Source organism: Sparus aurata, chromosome 1 (genome assembly GCF_900880675.1).
Source record: "Sparus aurata chromosome 1, fSpaAur1.1, whole genome shotgun sequence".
NCBI lineage: Eukaryota > Metazoa > Chordata > Actinopteri > Spariformes > Sparidae > Sparus > Sparus aurata.
Window position 1 is genome coordinate 9,559,996 of NC_044187.1, and position 19,357 is coordinate 9,579,352.

The 19,357-nt window shown below is 42.5% G+C and overlaps 1 pseudogene across 1 annotated transcript; it reads right to left on the minus strand.

Annotated features, from left to right (window-relative positions):
- Nucleotides 1-1,801: 1,801 nt before the first annotated feature.
- Nucleotides 1,802-17,627, minus strand: LOC115585061 (axin-1-like; annotated as a pseudogene). Its single transcript, XR_003984656.1, has 13 exons — nucleotides 17,438-17,627; nucleotides 15,813-16,500; nucleotides 13,279-13,472; nucleotides 12,937-13,095; nucleotides 11,239-11,373; nucleotides 11,011-11,107; nucleotides 10,406-10,541; nucleotides 6,714-7,104; nucleotides 6,329-6,506; nucleotides 6,063-6,239; nucleotides 5,629-5,928; nucleotides 5,357-5,506; nucleotides 1,802-5,225 (listed from the first exon to the last, which is right to left on the minus strand). The product of XR_003984656.1 is annotated as an axin-1-like (transcript).
- Between the last annotated feature and the right edge of the window lie 1,730 nt (nucleotides 17,628-19,357).

Here is a 19,357-nt window from a genome sequence, read left to right on the forward strand (position 1 = left end):
GTCACGTTTCAACTTTGACCTCACGTCGTACGTCGTTTCACAATAAAATCCACAAGATGGCGTCCAAGCGCAGTTTTTCTGATTTATTTCCATGGATGCATTTACATTATTGTATTGTTTTGATCAGGCACAGAAGCTACATTTTTGTCATACAGATATTCCTACATATTATGATAAAATAAACATTGACTTTGCTGTACAATTCCTGCTGAAAATGTCAGTACTTTGTACTACTGCCTTTCTCAAGCATCGTCTTCACCCTCCACTCTCATCCAAATAACCATCTTACAATAAATCAAATACAGAGTTTTTCCTGATTACATTTTTAAATGCCTTTTTTTTATACTTACTACTGGATATAAATATCAGCCTTAATTAAAAGGTTCTATTTTTAGTTAAAGTTTGATTATTCAGGAACAAAAACATATTATCAATCATGCATTCAATATTCTCTTGATCTAGAATCATATTAGGATAAAAAAATAAATAAATAGATAACAATCTCAACTCAAGATCCTTTACAGCCTTTTCCGAAGCTTGCAGCTGTATCATATGGTCTACGTCAGCAGAGATACAGCCATTGATGTGATCCATTCACTAATGAAGATCGTGTTGTTTGGCTAAAAGTTATAGAAAAGTTGAGTTTGAATTATTTTGTATAAACCATCAGCCCTTGAAATTTCAGCATCTATCATTATAACATTAAAAAGACTAAATAACACATTTAATTTGCTTACTAAACAGCTTGTGTGTTCTCTGTGTGCAAGTTGCGTCTCTTGAAGAAGAAAAGTGTATTTTAGGCCTTCTCCAAGCACACTTACAGGTATATAGGTATGAATGCATTATAGGTAAACATTTCTATATCGTTGTTTAACGACATTCAGATTCACATCCATTAGCATGCATTATGAGCAGGGGCGGAACGTTTTCAGAACCTTTCCTTTGGTAGAAGTATATATATATGACCCAGTGGTTTCATTAACAACGTAACTATGTTTATGTTGATTATATTGTTGTATTCCTGTTGCAAATTAAAATCTATGTTTTATTATGTTGTTGTAGAGTAAAAAATGCACCATTTATCAGCATTCATCTCTCAACTGTTGAGAAGTGACGTAGAAAGTGGCAGAAAATAGAAACACTTCAGTGAAAGGGCCAAGAAAATTAGACTTTCAATGCAAAGTATGTAATTTCTGCAACCAGGGGTCGCTCAATCGGAACAAGCCAAAAGCTGTGAGTAGCACGGGAGTTATTTATTAAATTGTTAGAGCCATCATTGCCAATGCAAATCTGTCTGACTTGAGCCAAGCAACAATGTTCACAAAGTTTGAACATTGTTGAAACATTTGGGATGAACTGAAGAACACTGCTTAAAAAAATATAGATGTGTCAGACATTTGAATGCAGAAATAATAAAGCTTTACTACAGTACCTGAGTGAATGTACTCCAGCTATCACGTCAACAAGCATTTATAATTTTGTGGAAAATACTTCCGCCTTTCTCATTTTTCATGGAAAGCTTGTTGTCAACAATATGTAATGGTGATATAACGGTCCATTGGGGTGATTCAGTTTCAGTTTGTGCATGCCGACACACTTGTCATAACTTCATGGGACACTTGACTAGAACAGAGCCGTTGCTAAAGTAATCATGAACACGTGCTTTTCTAACATTAAGTCAAACGTCTGCTGTGGACGAGAGCTACGGTGTTAGAACTGCCCGCATGCATCATCTTAATTTATGGCAAAAAGAGAGAGTCAAAGTGAAGTATGTGAACACAGAACGATGCCTGAACAATCAAAGTGTTTATTCAACATCTTTATTATGAAGTACCTTTTTAAAAGAAATGTACAAGTGGAACCAGCACAGTGACATCTTGGCGTTTACCTTTGAAAAACAGAAACACCATGGACATGTGGTGCAGGTCTGAAGACACATATGAAATGATAATGTACATATTTACAGCAGAGGATCTATCAGAACAGAAGTGAGCAAGCATGACTGCAGCTAAAAATACAACGGGACTGACCGAAAGATAAAAACTTACATTAAAAAGCAAGGATTGGTTCAATAAAGATATTTTGAAAGATAAACATGATAAAGGCACTGTGTTTCACACAAATTGACAACACAAAAGACGCAGTTGTTTGTTTTGTCCATCGAATCATAAATCACAAGAATCAACTCTTAACAAATGGTATCATTCAACTGTCCCTGGGCGTTCTTTCTAACAAAACAGATAAAATATATCAGAGGGCCATAGCAGTTCGCACATACACATTAAAACAAAATAGATAATTCAACTCATCAGGAAAACATTCCTTATAAAGAACATGCTCGGTGATTATTAAAATTACATTTTTTTTTTTTTATAAACAAATACATATCTAAATTTTAAATTTCATATTGAAGGCATAATGGGTTGAAGTTAGGACAAATGTGTTTTCCAAATCCTATGTTTTTCCCTTACTGGGCAGAAACCCAGGACAAATTGTACTTGACATTCCTGCGAGATGAACAGTAGGACCTCTTTGTTTGATGGACACATTCAATTAACTACCAGCATAGATAACACGAAACACTTAATCAGGCCGAACAGTTTGACATCAAGACTGAGGACAGACGCGATGACGTGACCGCTGAAGGGATTTCCTTTGTGAACAAGTTTTTAAAAAAGTCAAATTACATTCAGCTTACACAGCTGGTGTGTGATCAGTGCATTGTCTGCACGGTGCTTTATACCATATTCTGGCCTGAAGGCCTTACTGCAGTACTGTACTGATGAGAGAGGTGTGAAGGAAAAGTCTGACATCGTGGAGAATATGCTTATTTGCTTTCATGCTAGTAGTGAGACTGAAAACGATTTCTTAGATCTGTGCGGAAAATATAAAGCTACACCAGCAGCCAGTTAGCTTAGCTTAGCATAAAGCCTCAAAAGAGAGTAAAGCTAACCTGTCTAGCTAGTTTGTTTTAGACCTTAAACTTAAATAATTTATTTGACATTTGACTTTAAAAAGTGGTTGTTTTGGTCGACAATCAAAATAATTTTTGAGGGAGATATTCTCAGGTTAGTTTGCTCATTTTGCTGTTTTTTTTGTCTAAGGTGAGAGAAAATAAACGTCTCAACTATTCAAACAAAACAATTATATATATATATACCAAATAAGAATGGCATACAAATCAGTAGTTGCAGCCCCAGCTTGTTTTACTTGTACAAGGTTTTAATTAAAGTCTTTTTTCATGTGATGTCATAAATGCTCCATTTGGCCACCGTGTAAAACTGACGTCGAGGCCCGGTGGCTTGTTTTCAGATCCTTTCTCAGCCTTTATTTCTAGGCTAACTGCTGGCTGCGGCTTTATATCTGACATACAGAAATTAAGTGTGATATCAACTTTCTCATGAAGCTCTAAGCAACAAAGCAAATAAGATAACTTCCCCCAAAATATCAAACAGTTCCGCAGATTTTAAACTCAGTGTTGCGCTACGACATTTGAAGTTTAGGAATCTGCAATGAGGAAGAAGATTCTGCTGATCCCTTCTGCTGATTATGAAAAAAAAAATACAAATAAAAATGCGACAGATACTCTTGGACTTGGACTGGTCAGACACACGCATGTAGGCATACGGGACGCGCGATATGCTCTTTGGCTGAGTTCAGGCATACATGACACAGGCTTTCACACTCGACACGCATCAGAATAAGCATTCTAGATAGTAATGGCACTGGCCAGGCAGGCAGGCAGGCACCTAGACTGAGTTCAGCGTTACGTACACGGGCTCTCAGTGTAGCAGAAGAATGACGTAAATGAGGTGACAGTGTGATTTGTTACAAACAAACAAACAAAAAGATACTGTGGTCATAGGTGGCACATTTGTAGTGTGCGCTCTTGTGTTTCATGATAACCTTTGAGAGGTGGAACAACAAAAAAAAAAAAAAAAAAAAAAAAAGCAATCCTATGATTAAAATCCGTCGCGCAGCAGAGCAGAACTGCACACTCAAAAAAGGTAAACAGAACTGAGGTGCAGAGATGTGTTACAGCGGGGGGGGGGGGAAACAAAACAAACAAAATGGCTGCCCTGAAATGACTAATGATCTAGCTTCAAAACATACACAATAATACGACATTAAGTTGAGATATAACGAAATTAGGCTGCATTAATAAGTAATAGTACCTGCCTTGTACATACACAATTCAATAAAATGAAACAAGTAGCTAGGATACTTGTCTTATCAAAAATATGTAGCTTTGGTAAACAAGTTGTGTGGAGAACTGTTGTCTGAACATGTCGGCGTGAGAGATCACTACATGACATCTAGGAATCGAGGGCGAGAAAAGTTTCTGTTTTGAGGCTATGAAGTCAACGAGAGGAGAAGCAGGCCAAAAATTCCACTCCCCCCAAAATCCTCTGTCCTCTCCTCCCCCCCCCTCCCCCCCGTCACCAGCTGATGAGGAACAGAGACAGCAAAAAGGCAGCGAAGACTCCCGAATGGAACAAAACCGCTTCGTTTACTGTCCCGAGCACCGATTGAAGAGTTTTCTGTGGTAATGTAGCAGCATCGTAATGGTCTGCGGAGGACAGACTCCTCCGGAGCAGAAGTGGAAGACTACTTTATCCTCTCCTCCTTCCAGCAGTTACCCCCTCCCCCCCCCCTTTCCCCCCAAACACACACACGCCCTTCCCTCCATCCGTAGCAGTGGAAGACTGGTCAGACATCAGATTTTGACAGCGCTCCTCGGATATCCACAGCGGAGACAAGACAGGTGAAATAATTTATGTTCCTTTTTCTCCGCTCAGGTTTCATCTGGCCAAGCTTCCTTTCGCTGTATTGTGGGTTTGATCCAGGGCGTGACGCGGATTATCCAGATGTTCCGTAAAAAACTAACCACCTCCTTAAAACTCGAGCTTCTACCAACGCGGCGCAATCTTCCTCCTGTCACACGTCGCTCCTTCCATCTTTCTACTTTCTTTCGATTTCCTCGCAGGTGAAATTCTCTTTCGAAACCCCAATGTTCTCTTCCCGTCTCCTTATTTTTTCCAAATCATCTTTTTTTTGCAATTCTGTGTCATCTTCCCGTTTTCCAAAAAAAAAAATTTCAGTCGACCTTCTCCACCTTCCCGATGATCTTCTCCTCGAAGATCGGCAAGATGGCGTCGTCGTCACGCACCTCCTCGAACACGACCCCGCAGTCAAACTCGTCGCTCACTTTCTTGAAGTAGAACCTGTACACACACACACACACACACACGAGAATTTGATTATTTCACAGTCAAATGATGTGAAAAGTGACTCTTAAAATGAACATTCCCACCCTCGCTATATGTTTTAAAACACAAGCATCAGATGTTCTCACCTGTAATGGCCCTTTTTGGTAAGAAGCTCCTTGAACTGGCCCAAAGTCACCACCCGGCCTTTGACTGATGTTCGGTATGGGATTGGCTCTCCACAGAAGTAGTAAGCGACGGTCATGTTCTCACACACTTGGCGCTTACCGGACTTATGCCTTAAAGAGAGCAAGATCCATGGTCAAACAAAGAAGAAGAAATGCAAACTGAGACACGAGTAAAAAGCCCTCTGAGGCAAACACAAGTGATTTTTGGGGCGGTGCAAACGCTTGACATCTACCTCTGCTTGGCCTGCTGTAGTGCGTTCCTCCTCCTCTCCTCCTCCAGCCTCCTCCTAGCCTCCTCCAGCTGGGTGAGGGGGTTGGGAGCCGGGTTGGGGGGCATAGCTGGGTCCTGGATGAAAGGGTGCGAGGGCTGGACCTGCGTGGACGATGAGCCGGGGATGGCGGTGGACACTGAGGAGGGGTTGTTACGCAGCTGGGCGGAGACCCAGGGGTGCACAGCTCCGGGTCGCTCCACTGAAGTTGGACGTGGTGACTCGCTGCTGGCTCCCGTCCGCCTGGAGCTACTGGTGCTTCCGCTGGAATAACAAGGCGGGAGGGATGAATAACCAACGATTTGACTCAGGAAAAACACAAGACTGTTTCGCCCCTAATCAAACCCTGAGAAATTAAACTTTTATCAGTCGGGGGTACTACACACTAAATGACTCACCCGTGTGAGGTCTTCCTTTGTCTGTCTCCTTCCATCATCCATTGCAGGATCTTCTGGTTTCTCTCCAGATCCTCCATTGGTACCTGCGTCTCCATGCCCCGCCCACTCTCATCACCTTTGCCCGATGTCTCTGCTGCCTTCTTGCATCCTCGCCTCGACAGCGTGCTGCCTTTACTACTGCAGAACGAACACACACACAAATCAGTTGAGGCCATCTGAATGAATGAAACACACCACATGCAGTTTGGTTGCGGACCAATCTGTACCTGTAACCCATGCCCTCGATCGTGCTGGCTCCTGCACCGTCGGCGTAGTTACGACTTCTCCCTGCATACTGGTTGGCCGGGTCTCCGTTCCACATTAAGTTAGCCTGAGACCGAGAGCCCGCCTCCTCCTGGCCTTCTCTTCCTCGGTGGTGGTACAGCTGCTTGTGGTGATGAACACCTGAGACGAGCATCGCAGTGAGAGTGTAAGTGGCACCAAGAAAGGTTTTTAATGGAATCTCTATAAAGCCAGGACTGCGAATTATCAAGGTCTTTATGCTACTTTAGAGTAAGAGGATGGTGATAATGGATGGTTGATGAGACATTTTTGTTTTTCAGAGCTCAACAATAAATGATGTTTCCAAAGTCAATGTAACTGTGGTCTTACCTTTGACCCCAGCAGCAGGCAGACTGTGACCTCCCCCTCGGTGTGGGGGGTAGTGAGGCGGGCCCGTCCCCCCGTCAGGTGAGCGCGACGATTTGGGAGGCGTGTGCCGCCCGCCTCCTCCTAAGGTGCTGTTGGTTGCCCCCGGCGACTGGCAGCCCGGCGTCTTCATCACGCGTTGCACATGCTCATCCAAAATAGATTCCGGGTCGTCGTCCTGGGAATCCTCCATGGCGACCAGGCCGCCGTAAGTGGCGACTGTTGCCGTGTTAGCAGTGGTCTCTGAGTAGCGGGCGCCGTAGAGAGGTGGAAACGATGAGGGGAGGGAGAGTGGTATGCTATGAGAAGACATGGAGGTTGTCACCGAGATGTCAGCATCATCACCCTCTTCTTCCTGTTGGGAGGACGAGAAGACAAATGTTGTAAGCACAGTGAAAAAAACAGGATGTTCACAAACTGTGTGTGTTGGTTAATTGTTCCTAAAATTGAAGGCACTATAGCCGTTTTTAGACACAGCACCAAGCCGCCAATTTACCCGTCCTTTTGGCGGCTCGGTCTGCAGTTTTAGACAGAGGGCGGCAAATTGGGGGTCTGTTGTGGTCCGCCGATTTTCTGCCTCGGAGGGTACACTTAATTCCGCCTTGTCCCGCTATCTAAAAACGAGGCGGCGATGTGCCGGCCTCTGCTTGAGGTGGGCGGAGGTGTCGATGATGTGCACTGTTGTGCGACACACAGCCGGGGAGTTTTAAAACCAAGAAACAGCTGATCACAACAGTCAGTCCTTCTTTTCATCCACGGACATTAAGATGAACAACTGGACAGCCGCTGAGATCCAGGAGATGCTAGCGTCTCCTCGGTCTCTGTAGCTGTTTGGTTGTGTTAGCTTGTTGTTGTGTCGGCGGGCTAAGGACGGTCGCTACTTTCAAATTAAAAGCCCCCTGCTAAGGACCCAGTTCTAAACTCCAATGGGGTGCAATGTAAAGCTCTTATTTTGAAGACAAATTCATTGTCACTGTTTACAGCCCAACTTCGAGCTTCACGTCACACGTTTACGCCTACCTCAGAGGCGGCTTTTGGAAAAGGAGGAATATCATTCCTCGGTTTTAGAAAGACAGGCCGGCACATTGCTGCCCTTACCTTGGAGCAAATGTGCCGCCTTTTCTATCTAAAAAGAGCTTATATCAGAAAAAAAATGTAGTTATCACAATAATATTCTCTCTAAATAACAACACACTAATGGTAGTGCCCCCATTTCATTTAGCTTTTGTTTCCAGTGAATCCAGCTGACTTCAAAGTGACGCAGGATGCAAATGTGAGTGAATCAACATTAAATGTAGTCCAAGTTGGTTAAAAAAATTATGAACACGAAGGCCGCAGTTTGGGTTTGTGCTTACACTACGCAACTGAGCAAATACAAGTACACATTGTTATACGGGCTGGATTGAACACATGACGGCCAGAGCCTCTTACGAGTTAATGCTGGCCGAACTGAAAGATTCTGTGATGAAATTACGTGAAATGTGGGTTAGCGTTCTCATATTTATTACTGGTGGGGTCATCAGATAGCAACATGTATGCAGAGCCCCGTTTTCGCAGAGCAGGCCGGTTCAGTTCAGCTCAGCGACACATTAGAGCGGTTAATTTTGTGATTCCATTGTCAAGTTGTGGATGGTAGCAAATGAAGTGTTCTGTGCCCTCTTGTTTTTCGTCACCCTCCTGTTGAGGTATCTAGCACGCTGAGCCAATTCTACACGGTGGAGTTTAAACTCTGCAGACCATTGATTGATCTGTTGGAACAACCAGAGTTCATCTGGCTCATGCCGTGTTCTGAAGCAGGATTTCCAAAACTCCTGTTTTTAAATCAGCCATCTTCTGTCTCGCTGCCTGCATTGTGCCTTTTGTCAAGCAGAGTTTGTTTCCATGTTTAAAAAAACAATCACACGATTGTGCGGTTTGTAGAAAATGTCTGATCGAGCAAGAAAGAGAAAGCAGTGGAACGTAATGAGTGTGTGTGGTCGAGCAAAGGAGAATGTTGTTGTGTTTGTTTTTGTTATCTCTCTGTGTTTGTGCACTTTGCTACCTGAAATACAACTACAAATGTAGGTTTTGTGCCGAAATGTAGCGAGTGTTTGAGGGGGGAAAATTAACAGATCCAGTAGCAACAACTCCATATTTTCTTTGAAAATATATACATGAAGGTTTTGTTCAGCTAAGTGGCTGATAAAAAAATCATGTAGGCAGCCAAACATACAAAATGAAGCAAAACATACTTTTAACGGTCATTTACAAAATTTTCCAGCACCTTCTCGCTGGGGTAAAATACATATCTACAGTAATATATAGACTCGTGATTATTTATTTTCACTTTTTAATCACAATTATGCACATTGTATAATACTGTAAACTTCTAAAATGATGTTTCATAATAGCAAAAACTTTAGAAATTAAAGGAGAACACAAAGTTTATCCAAAATGAGGGAAGCCACTTGGCATTCTTCAGCGAGACAAAGAGAGACCTGAGAACACCCTGTCATTTCCTTTTTTGCCATAAACTTTTATAAGCTGTTTGCTTATTCATCAAAGTTTATTAATATTGAACGTGTCATCACTCCAAATTGCATCAAATGCACCTTCTCCTCAGCCATCCTTCTCTATTGCTACCAGGCTGCATGTGTGATGATACACACACACACACACACACAGGTTTTATTTCTGCTTGTAAGAAAACTATCCACTCTGATCCCAATGTTGCCAAGACACAGAGTTATAATGTCAAGCACTTTCAAGCACTTAAACTAAAATCCAAGCACTTTTCAGACCACAACATTGAAATTCAAGTACTTTCAATGATTTCAAGCACCCGTACGAACCCTGATGAGAGAGTGACATTTTGAATCTTAAGCCTGGTTTATGCTTCTGCGTCGCGGCGACGGTGTAGCTACGTCGTCGACCCTACGCCGTCATTGAGCATTCGAAGTTCTGCGTAGAGGGAACGCGTTGTTCTGCAATTCACCGCCAAGCCGCTAGGGGGGGTGTGGCTGTGTCTTTGTTTGGTTTCGGGGGGTTCATATCGGATTCCTTGGTTTTCTTCCGGTCAGACAGTAAACAATGGCAACTGAGATGGAGCGGGTGTTTTTGGAGATGGAGCTCGTGGATATTGAACAACAAATGCTGTTATTACACGTACCACAAAAACTTTAAAATGGCGGTGTGTGTTATACTGTTGACCGGAAAAGCAACTGCCGGAAATGACGTTCTGAGCGGACCATTCACAGTCCTTGCCGTTCGCGTCTCGACACGTCGACGTGACGCATAGTCAGGATTTTTTGGAGGCGCACGTCAGGCTACGGCGTAGGGTCCGCGTAGGGGTCTGCGTCGACGACGTAGCTACGCCATCGCCGTGACGCAGAAGCATAATCAGGATTTACTGATTTTATCATGTGTTTGATGTGTGTTTTGTCATGTTTTCCACACTTTTCACATAAACAAAGTGTGTGTCCAGCCATATTCTGGTATACGCCAACCAAAACACCATCTTTGGTTTCTCCTGTGCGGCTGCTTCACTCGCTCCGGACCCGATTTGACATGTCAAACATTTCTGAGGCAACCTCCACCGTGTGCGAATAACGGAATGAAATTACAGCTCAACCCCGCAGTGTGAGAACGACATTGCATACAAACAGTGATGGACTCACCCAGTCGTACCTCTTCAGCCTCGCTCGAGTCTTTCCTGAGCCTCTCTCTCTCTGAGAACCGTCTCCAGCCTGCTGATGAGATCCGCTGCAAACCTCTCAGCTCTACATGGATGTCCTTTGGCATGCGGTACGTGCGCTGGATACAGACACAAGAAGTCAAAAACTACATGCCAAAAATTCCTATGAACATCCGCTCTGATAAATCAAATAAATATTAAGTCAATTAACACAAGAATTATTAACAAATTTAGACAGGACAAAAAAATGAATAACCCTTAAACTGCACAGAAGGGGGATGGGTGCTGTGAAGAGAACGACATGAGACAGATTCTCTAATTTCAATTAAGGGAGCGACTGTGAAAGCTCATAATTGTTTTGTCTCTGGGTGCTAACATTAACATAATACAAAATCATGTGACAGCGTGACCCGCCCTGAGCTACTCGTTGTTTTCTGCCGCATTAATAATTCAAGCGGCGACAGCGTGTGGATAAACAAATCCCCGCTGATATCTGAATTAGGTCACCAGGGATCAAGTTACCACTAATGCTACATGCAGCTGTGAATGCTGATAGGAGGCTAAATGAGTTGCGTGTGCATGACTCACAGGTATATGAGGTAGGGGCACACGTCCATTGGCTTTGGCACTTTCATGCATCTCTTTTCGATGCTGCTTCCGATATCTGTATGGAGGAATACCATCTCTGCACGCAGACACACAGAACGACAACGATCAAACACAGATCTGAAACACTCGTCATTAATCATGTTTAAATCCAGCAGCTGAATTAATAACCACCACGCAGTAATACTGGAGTCATCTGTGTGTACTTACACACTGCTGTCGGTCAGTGACAGTGTGTCAGCGTCGCTCGACATGCTCTGCTGCTCACTGTCGTTGGCACTGGTCGCTGGAGCGCGAGCGTAGCCCATGTTGGCGTAGTACGGGTTTACCGGCTCTCGCCACGGCCTGAGAAGAATAGTGGAGAGATTTAATGTAGTGAGCTCACGTGAAAATGTTAATACACGTGCTCGAGTGCTCGGAGTAATCCATGAATTTTCACATCACATTAAACACACATTTCTACGACCAGGACTTCATTCTCAGGATGTCATGTTTGGTTGTTGGCAGCTCAGCAGGTTTGGTTTCTTGCTTGTTTAAACTAACTAATAAGACTGTTGCTCTTCTCTTAGTCGCCTTCAACTTGTGCAAAACGCTGCTGCCCGTCTTTTAACCAACACTAACAGACGCGTGCACATCACTACTGTTCTAAACTCCCTTCATTGGCTTCCTGTCTTTTATAGAATTGATTTTAAACTTTTAATGTTTGTTTTTAAAGCTCTTAACGGCCTCGCCCCATCGTATTTATCTGAGCATTTAACTGTTCGTAATCCTGGTAGAGCTCTGAGGTCCATTAACCAACTATTGCTGGAAGTGCCCAGGTCAAAATATAAACACTGGGGTGACCGAGCCTTTTCTGTTGCTGCTCCCAGGCTCTGGAATAAGCTCCCCGCCGAGATGCGTCTTATTTCTGACCGGGAGTCGAACCCGGGTCCGCTGCAGAGCCTCGGCACATGGGACGCGCGCTCTACCCACTGAGCTAAACGGCGCCCGATGCGTCTCATTTCTGACCTGGGCCTCTGCAAATCCAGGCTAAAAACCTATTTATTCATGATGGCTTTTAATACCCATTAGCGTGATGGTGAGCGTTATTTCTTATTTGATTTTGCTGTATTTTATTGCTCTCACTGTTTTTATTTCTTCTTCTTTTTATTTATTACCTGCTGTAAAGCACTTTGGTACATTGAAAGGGTTGTTGTAAAGGGCTGCATAAATGAAGTACATTTACATTTATTATTTTTTATATGCGGATAATATTTAGCATTTGCACACTATTTTTAAAGAAATTTTTATACAGAAAACACCTTAAAGCTCAGGGGTTAAATGAATAAAATCAACCGTTTCCTATGATGAAATGAAATGTATTATTATTTTGTAGATTTTATGCATAGTAAAAAAAATATATGACTTGACAAGCCACAGATTAGAGCTTGGCTAATGCACTGGTATTGGCATTGGTATATACTGTTGCTGTCAGACATGCGCTGATGACTTCTTAGAGATCATAATGCAAATAATGATGCCTGAGGATAATTATAATTATTACATTTCCAGTGAAGTTCACCGTTTCAGCTCACTAAACTGAAATAATAACTAATATCCTGCCTCTATCTTAATAATTATCAGTCTTAATAATGAAAGGAAAAATATTGGCATCATAATCAATGTTGTCTACGTGTCCAGAGAAGTGATCCAATACTGACAATACAAAATATCTCAATAATCACACAGGGGGATTACCATGATTTTTAAAACATTTTGAGGTAATAATGTAAACTCAAAGACATCTCAGTCCTCTTAGGTATTCACACACACACACACACACACACACACACACACACACACACACACACACACACACACACACACACACACACACACACACACACACACACACACACACACACACACCTGTACTCCCTGCTGTCCTGCCTCCTCCTGTTGGTCGAGGCTCTCTGCGGTGCCGTCTGCATCAGCAGGCTATGAGTCAGCCTACCAGCTGGTGTGTCTCCACACTCCTCCTCATCTTTCTCTTCCTCCACTGGCATCACACCTCCTCCTCCTCCACACCTACAAAATCACATTCAAATATATATTTTGTCAAACACATGAAACATTATTTATGGCACAAGTTGCGAGAATGTTTTCAAGTTGTGTTACTCGGAGAAGTTGGTGGAATTTCTCGTCTAATTATTCCAGACGAGAGACACGAATCCTGCGCTATAAATAAAAATTATTGATGCATCGTCTTACCGCCACTCCTCATCCTCAGCGAGTGTGGGTAAGTACCCAGGCACAGGCTTAGCCGGACCCGATGAAGGGCTCTGATCGCTGGGGTTCGGCTTGGGGCTCTCCCCTCCGGTCCGCGTGTACTCCAGGTACAGATCTGACTTCAGAAACAAAGGGTAGGTGTTCTCCTCCATCATGCTCTGGATCTCTATCTGGGCCTGGAACAGACACACAAACAGTGAGTGGGTACAAAACTTAATGACGCCTGAAGATGTTTCCTTCATTTTTCACACAAATTATAATCACTAATTAAGTCCACCCACTCAGCGCTGATACATTTCAGACTGAAGCAAACACTACCGGTCTGAAAGGTCTCGACCTGGCTCTCGGCTCTCAACTCGTCCCTCGATTGAGGATAAATGCGTTTTAAACGCCGCTTTGCCTTTTGAATATAAATGTGAACACGGATTTCTACGATGACTACAGGGCTCTACAGCAAAGTAAAAGTTTCATTTATGTAACTGACTGCCGAGCTTGTCAAATGCTTGACGAGACCGAAACAGAAAGGTGCGTTTGAATCAGGCTACAGCAACAGAAAACGTGGACTGCAGAGACATCCAAAACTGAAAGGAGCTTCATTTAGTTCTCTATGGTTATTATGTCATCACATCCTGTCTGTGTTGACGAGACCTGCGACGGCAGTCTCAAATGTGTGCGGTCTGAACACTCATTCTGCAGACCCACAAAAAGAGCAATTGAGGCAGGAGGAGTGAACGAGTTCAAGGGCAAAATAGGACACAGTTTCACACGAGTGAAAACCAAACTGAAAGTCGGCCCGGTTTGGTTCTTTGTTGTGGTTTACTTGCAAGACGAGAAAACATGAATCTGTGCTTTTACAGTAGAGGTGGAAATCTCCAAGCACTTCATGACTTAATTTAAGGGACTGTGATGCGATTATAAAAACACTACAAATACATCTTGATTCATCAAAACGTTTGATTTCCACGCAGTTTATTCTGTCTCACTTTGTGACCACTTGCCTTTAGAAGACAGCGTATTTGTAATGATCCATAATCAAAATAAACAAACTGATCTGCTTCCATTATCTTTGCTCACACTCCGCACCAAAACTCAAGACGTAGGCCTTGTCCACACTGCACAGGTGTATTTTACAACATACCTTTATCTATGCTTTTTGGTCTTTCTTAAAGATGTTATGTCTGATTTTGTTGAATTACCTGAATATGGACACTGACAGAATGGATCTTATATTGTCTATATTTAGACAAACATAAACTGACATTGAAAATACACTGATGGAGCAGAAAAACGCTTGCTGACACTTCTGTTCACAACAGCACGCCCATGATCAGTGTACATGTAATGTCATGTGATGTGTAAGTACGGATGGAGAGTATTTCTGAAATGGTGCTAATATGCCTGTCTGGATGGAGATTGTTTTTTTGTTTGTTCAAAATACCTGTGGATCAGGACTAGGTCCAACACAACACTTATTCTATCATATCACATAATAACATCCATTATGTTTCCATGAACAGCGTGGTCTTACACAATGTTTATAGGCCATCATATTGTCAAAAACTGGGCTTCAAAATTCAGATTACTGACGCAAACTTTCAAGAGAGAATTTTTCCCTCCACCTCGTTTCATTTGTGACTTGTTTGGAACTGTAGTTGCATCTTTTCTTTGTCACACATTTTAAAATGCCATTTACATTTTACTACAGGGGTGTAACAGCGCTCTATATGGCCACAAGAATATTTTCAGGGACCTTTTCAGCAACTTTGGTTCCATAAATGGATTTCGACTGCAGGACTGGTTTTAGCTCTCGACCCCAAAGAACAATCTTCATTGAAGCGCCACTGAACGCTGCTCACAGGTCCATCATATGTTTTAAGGCTACAACAACTGCTGTGCGGTTTTTATTCTGACAGAAAATGATCAATCTTCCACTCAATGGACTAATCATCCACAGAAAATGAACACACACACTAACATCCAATCTTTACTACAAATAAAATCTGGCATGTTCTTAAAAAAAACTTCTGTCCTGTTCAAAGGCCGACTACACCAGCCGTGATGGGAGCAGACATGGCTGCCACGTTCCTCAAATCTAGAATAAACATTGATATACAACTGAAATATGATGGCTTTATAAGTACAGGCCAAAAAACACTTGCCCTCCAACCCTTCAGCTGCATACTGTGGAGAGGTGATCAAAGCTGTGACAAACAGATCTCAGCACCAGTCTGCGGACAGCCCTATCATTGAAGCAAACTGTGGTGCCTTTGGGTGTCATACATTGTCTTTTAAATAGCCAAAATTCAGTTTCAGTTACTGCCGGCTTCGCAGGAATGCTGTTTCGCATTACCTGACACCTTAACAGTGGTACATTTCTGACCCATAGCTCGGCTGACCTAACACATTCAAAGCTGGACAAAATACAACCAATGAGAAATCCATAACTTCTTCCACTGGCCTGTGTAATCCAACAACCACTGCTCTTATTGGAAACATTAAATCTGCATTTTCATTACCTGTTCAAACATGGCAGGGTCTGGATGCGGCTTTCCCACACAGTCTCTGATGAAGCTCTTCGTGGCTGCTTTGATCTGCCTGGAGACAATCCCACTTCCGTCTACAATGTACTTCCTGTAGATGGCCTTGGCCAGCTTGGCCCTCTTCTCCTGGCTGGTCTTCCTGAACCCCGAGCAAGCAAGCCAGAAGTCGAGGAGGTCTGCACACCCTTCCTGGAGCAGGAAGTTTCGGAACAGCTGGATGCCTTCCTGGTCGTCTAGGAGGGAGTGAAGCGACTCTGCCCACTTCAGGTAAGGTGGCGTTGGTGAAGCAGAGCCCTCAGGTTCATATCCCAAGTCCAGATCAGGGCGACGCGGGGTCGCAGACGACGAGGAGGGCGTGTAGCTTGATGGATCCCCCATTTTCGATGAGGATGACGGGAGATAGCTGAGGGTCTGGAAAAGGGTGTTTGGACGGGTGCTGACTGATTGGCCTGGGGGGTCCACATCAGATCCCTCCTCACCAGGAACTGGGGGTCGCGGAGCATCCTCGGTAAAGTGGGTAGGGCCGCTCAGAGAGGCCACAACCCCACCACCGCCCCTGTACCCAATCCCATGTAATTCTCTGACAACACTCATGTCTCTGATTGCACAAGGCAGAGATCAGATCTTGCCCTCTAGCAATGATTTTGCTGGCAAACAATTCACCCTGCGAGAGAAAGAAGAAGAGCTGTCAGCTGTTAGAGTATAAGATAATACAAAGGGTAATAAACATTATCACTATGACAATAAAGATGACTGACTCATCTCTCACCCCCCTCACTGTGTCATACGACTATTTTCATATAGTAAACAGCAATTTACAGAGGCACTAAAATGGGATGATGAGCAGAACACACACGTAAACTGGAACACAGCAGGATGTAGGCAAGTGAGATTGAGATCTTATCACAAAAATACACATTGTTAGAGTGCTAACTTGGCATGTAAGTTTGAAATTCATGTTTAAAACCATGTGTTATTAATACTGGCAGCTACGTGCAGATACACACAGAGTCTCCTGTCGGACCAAAAACAAATGAATGCTTTGAGCTTAAATCTGAAGTTCACCATTAAGTTTTTGTCGGTAGTTTAACAGCTAGCTTAAAAGCTAGCGCTAACAGTTGTCAAAACAAAGCACATACTTCGTGCAGCTAGACTCCCCCTTTCTAAATAATCGACTAATGTTAACAAGCTAAGACAGCTAGCTAGCCTCGTAGCAATGCCACCACCAATGCCAGTGCTTTGAAGTGAGAATCTCATTCATCTTGGCCTGCAAAGACGGTGGGGGATGGGTACAGAAACAAACTCTACAACCACACAAGACGGGCCTGCATGCAAAAACACTTCCACACAAGCGTACTTCGTACATTTATTCGTGCCAAGCAAACTCGCACAGAAGTAACGCCAACTTTTCTACAGGCTAACACCAACAAATCAGCCGATCCAACATCAAACAAAACAAGAAAGCGAGGGCACGTTTTCCACTCTACTGGCTGCAACGCCAGCTAGCTTGGTGTGTTAGCTAGTTTTGGTTAGCTTGTTAGCTGGCTAGCTTAGCTAGGTACGTTAACGTCCCGTGTTTTCCACAAAAGTGTCCGTCCTACCGTCTCTGAAAGCCCGATCCCCGTAATCCGCTGCATTGGGGATACTGGCGCGAACTGTGTGCTCCAAAACGCAGCATATGGATAGCTTTCTGGTATTAAATATTAACGAAAATAACCCGTCGACTACCCCCTCAACTCCCCATGGTGGCTGGTTTCAGAGCAATAATACAGAGCGAGAGAATACGTGCGTGCACGCCGACGCCGTGTGGTGTGTAGCACGTTTATAGATCTGCAACGAATAGAAGCGGCAAACATAGAGCATCACCAAATTCCCAGGATTATTATCATACTGCTGCATTAATATACAAGAAAACACTTAATGTTTTGTATCAGAGCATCAGATCTAAACTGGTTAATTTACTGTCGTGTGGTTTAATGTAATGTATAACAAGGCATTCTACTTCAAATGTTCCTTGTAGGTTTTAAGAATCTGTTGTTAAATATATGCAGTGTAGTAAAATGGATTATTTCCTAGACTGAGGAGGTAAAATTAGCGATACAACAGGTTAATAAGTCGCCATTAAAAGTCCAAGGTTAGCATTTTAATTTAGTTACAGAAGTACAAGCAAAAATGTGAGTAGTGTTGCGACGGTATGACATTTTCATGTTAAGATGATATATAAATATCATGGTTTTACAATATCAAAGTTTATGGTATTACACAATTAAAAGCAGTATTATTATCAATCTCAATGACCGGATTAACAGGATGAAAACCTTAATTTTTTTTTGGTTGGAGAAACGCATTATCATAATTTACCAAATATGATGTCCTTTTTAATACCACCAGTAGAATACAGTAGAACGGTATTTTAATCATTGATTTTAATACCAAAGTATACTCTGGAAATAAAATATCACACATTACCCATTAGCCAGGACCCTGTAAGTGTCTGATTATATAGTTTTGTGTGAATTACACATTTCATATATTGATTATTAACGATGCATTAACATTACCATGTATGTCGTTCTTTTGTTTGGAGTCATGAAGCAAAACTACTTAATACAGAATAATTTTGTGCATTCATATCCATGTATTAATGAAAATAAACCATCATATTTTACAATGAAATATAAGTTTCTAAGATTGATTTGTAAATGTAGCACCTGAAGCACCTGACAAACTCATTTCTGGTCAATGTTTTAATACCCATATTTATTATTTGTATTCATGAATAAAAATTCACTGCCACACTGTATGTTATGACATGTTAATCTTCCTGTACAATATCATGTTTATATGTATATACAAGTCTATTCTATTTCTTACCTTTTTAATCATATTATTTATTCCTTACTATTGTTATTGTCTTTTTTTGTCATATTCTGTCCTTTGGCTGCTGCGGCAAACAAACCCCCCGTTCGTGGAACGATAAAGATTCTGATTCTGATAAATCTAGTGGAGCAATACTGACAAGTTGTAGCAGATAGAAGTACAAGATAACATCTAATTAAAATATTGAAAATACATATATAATATAAAGAAGATTACCTTCGTTATTTTCCACTACTGTCATTGCATTAATTAAACTGCCACCAGTATATAAATCATTCCGCTTCTATCCGTCGCAGTTCTACGTCGGGGTGACAAACAGCGCCCCCTGCGGCAGCAACACGTCACCACACAATGTACGGATGTAAAGTGAATTGCAACACAACCGCTAGCCTCCCAAAAATCCACTAATTAGTACTTATTGCATGATATAAGTACATAATTACACACAGGCACAAATATGAGTCAAACAGCAGAATGCATTGAAACAGCAAAAATCAAATCTGCGAGACAAATCTGGCGCAAACCTTCACATGTCGGTGAGAAACAAGCAGGAAAAAAACATACAGAAAGGATCTTCTTACCTCTGGAGTTCAGGTGTTCGGCTGACGGAGCGCACCTCCGCTGAGGAGAGTGACTGACGG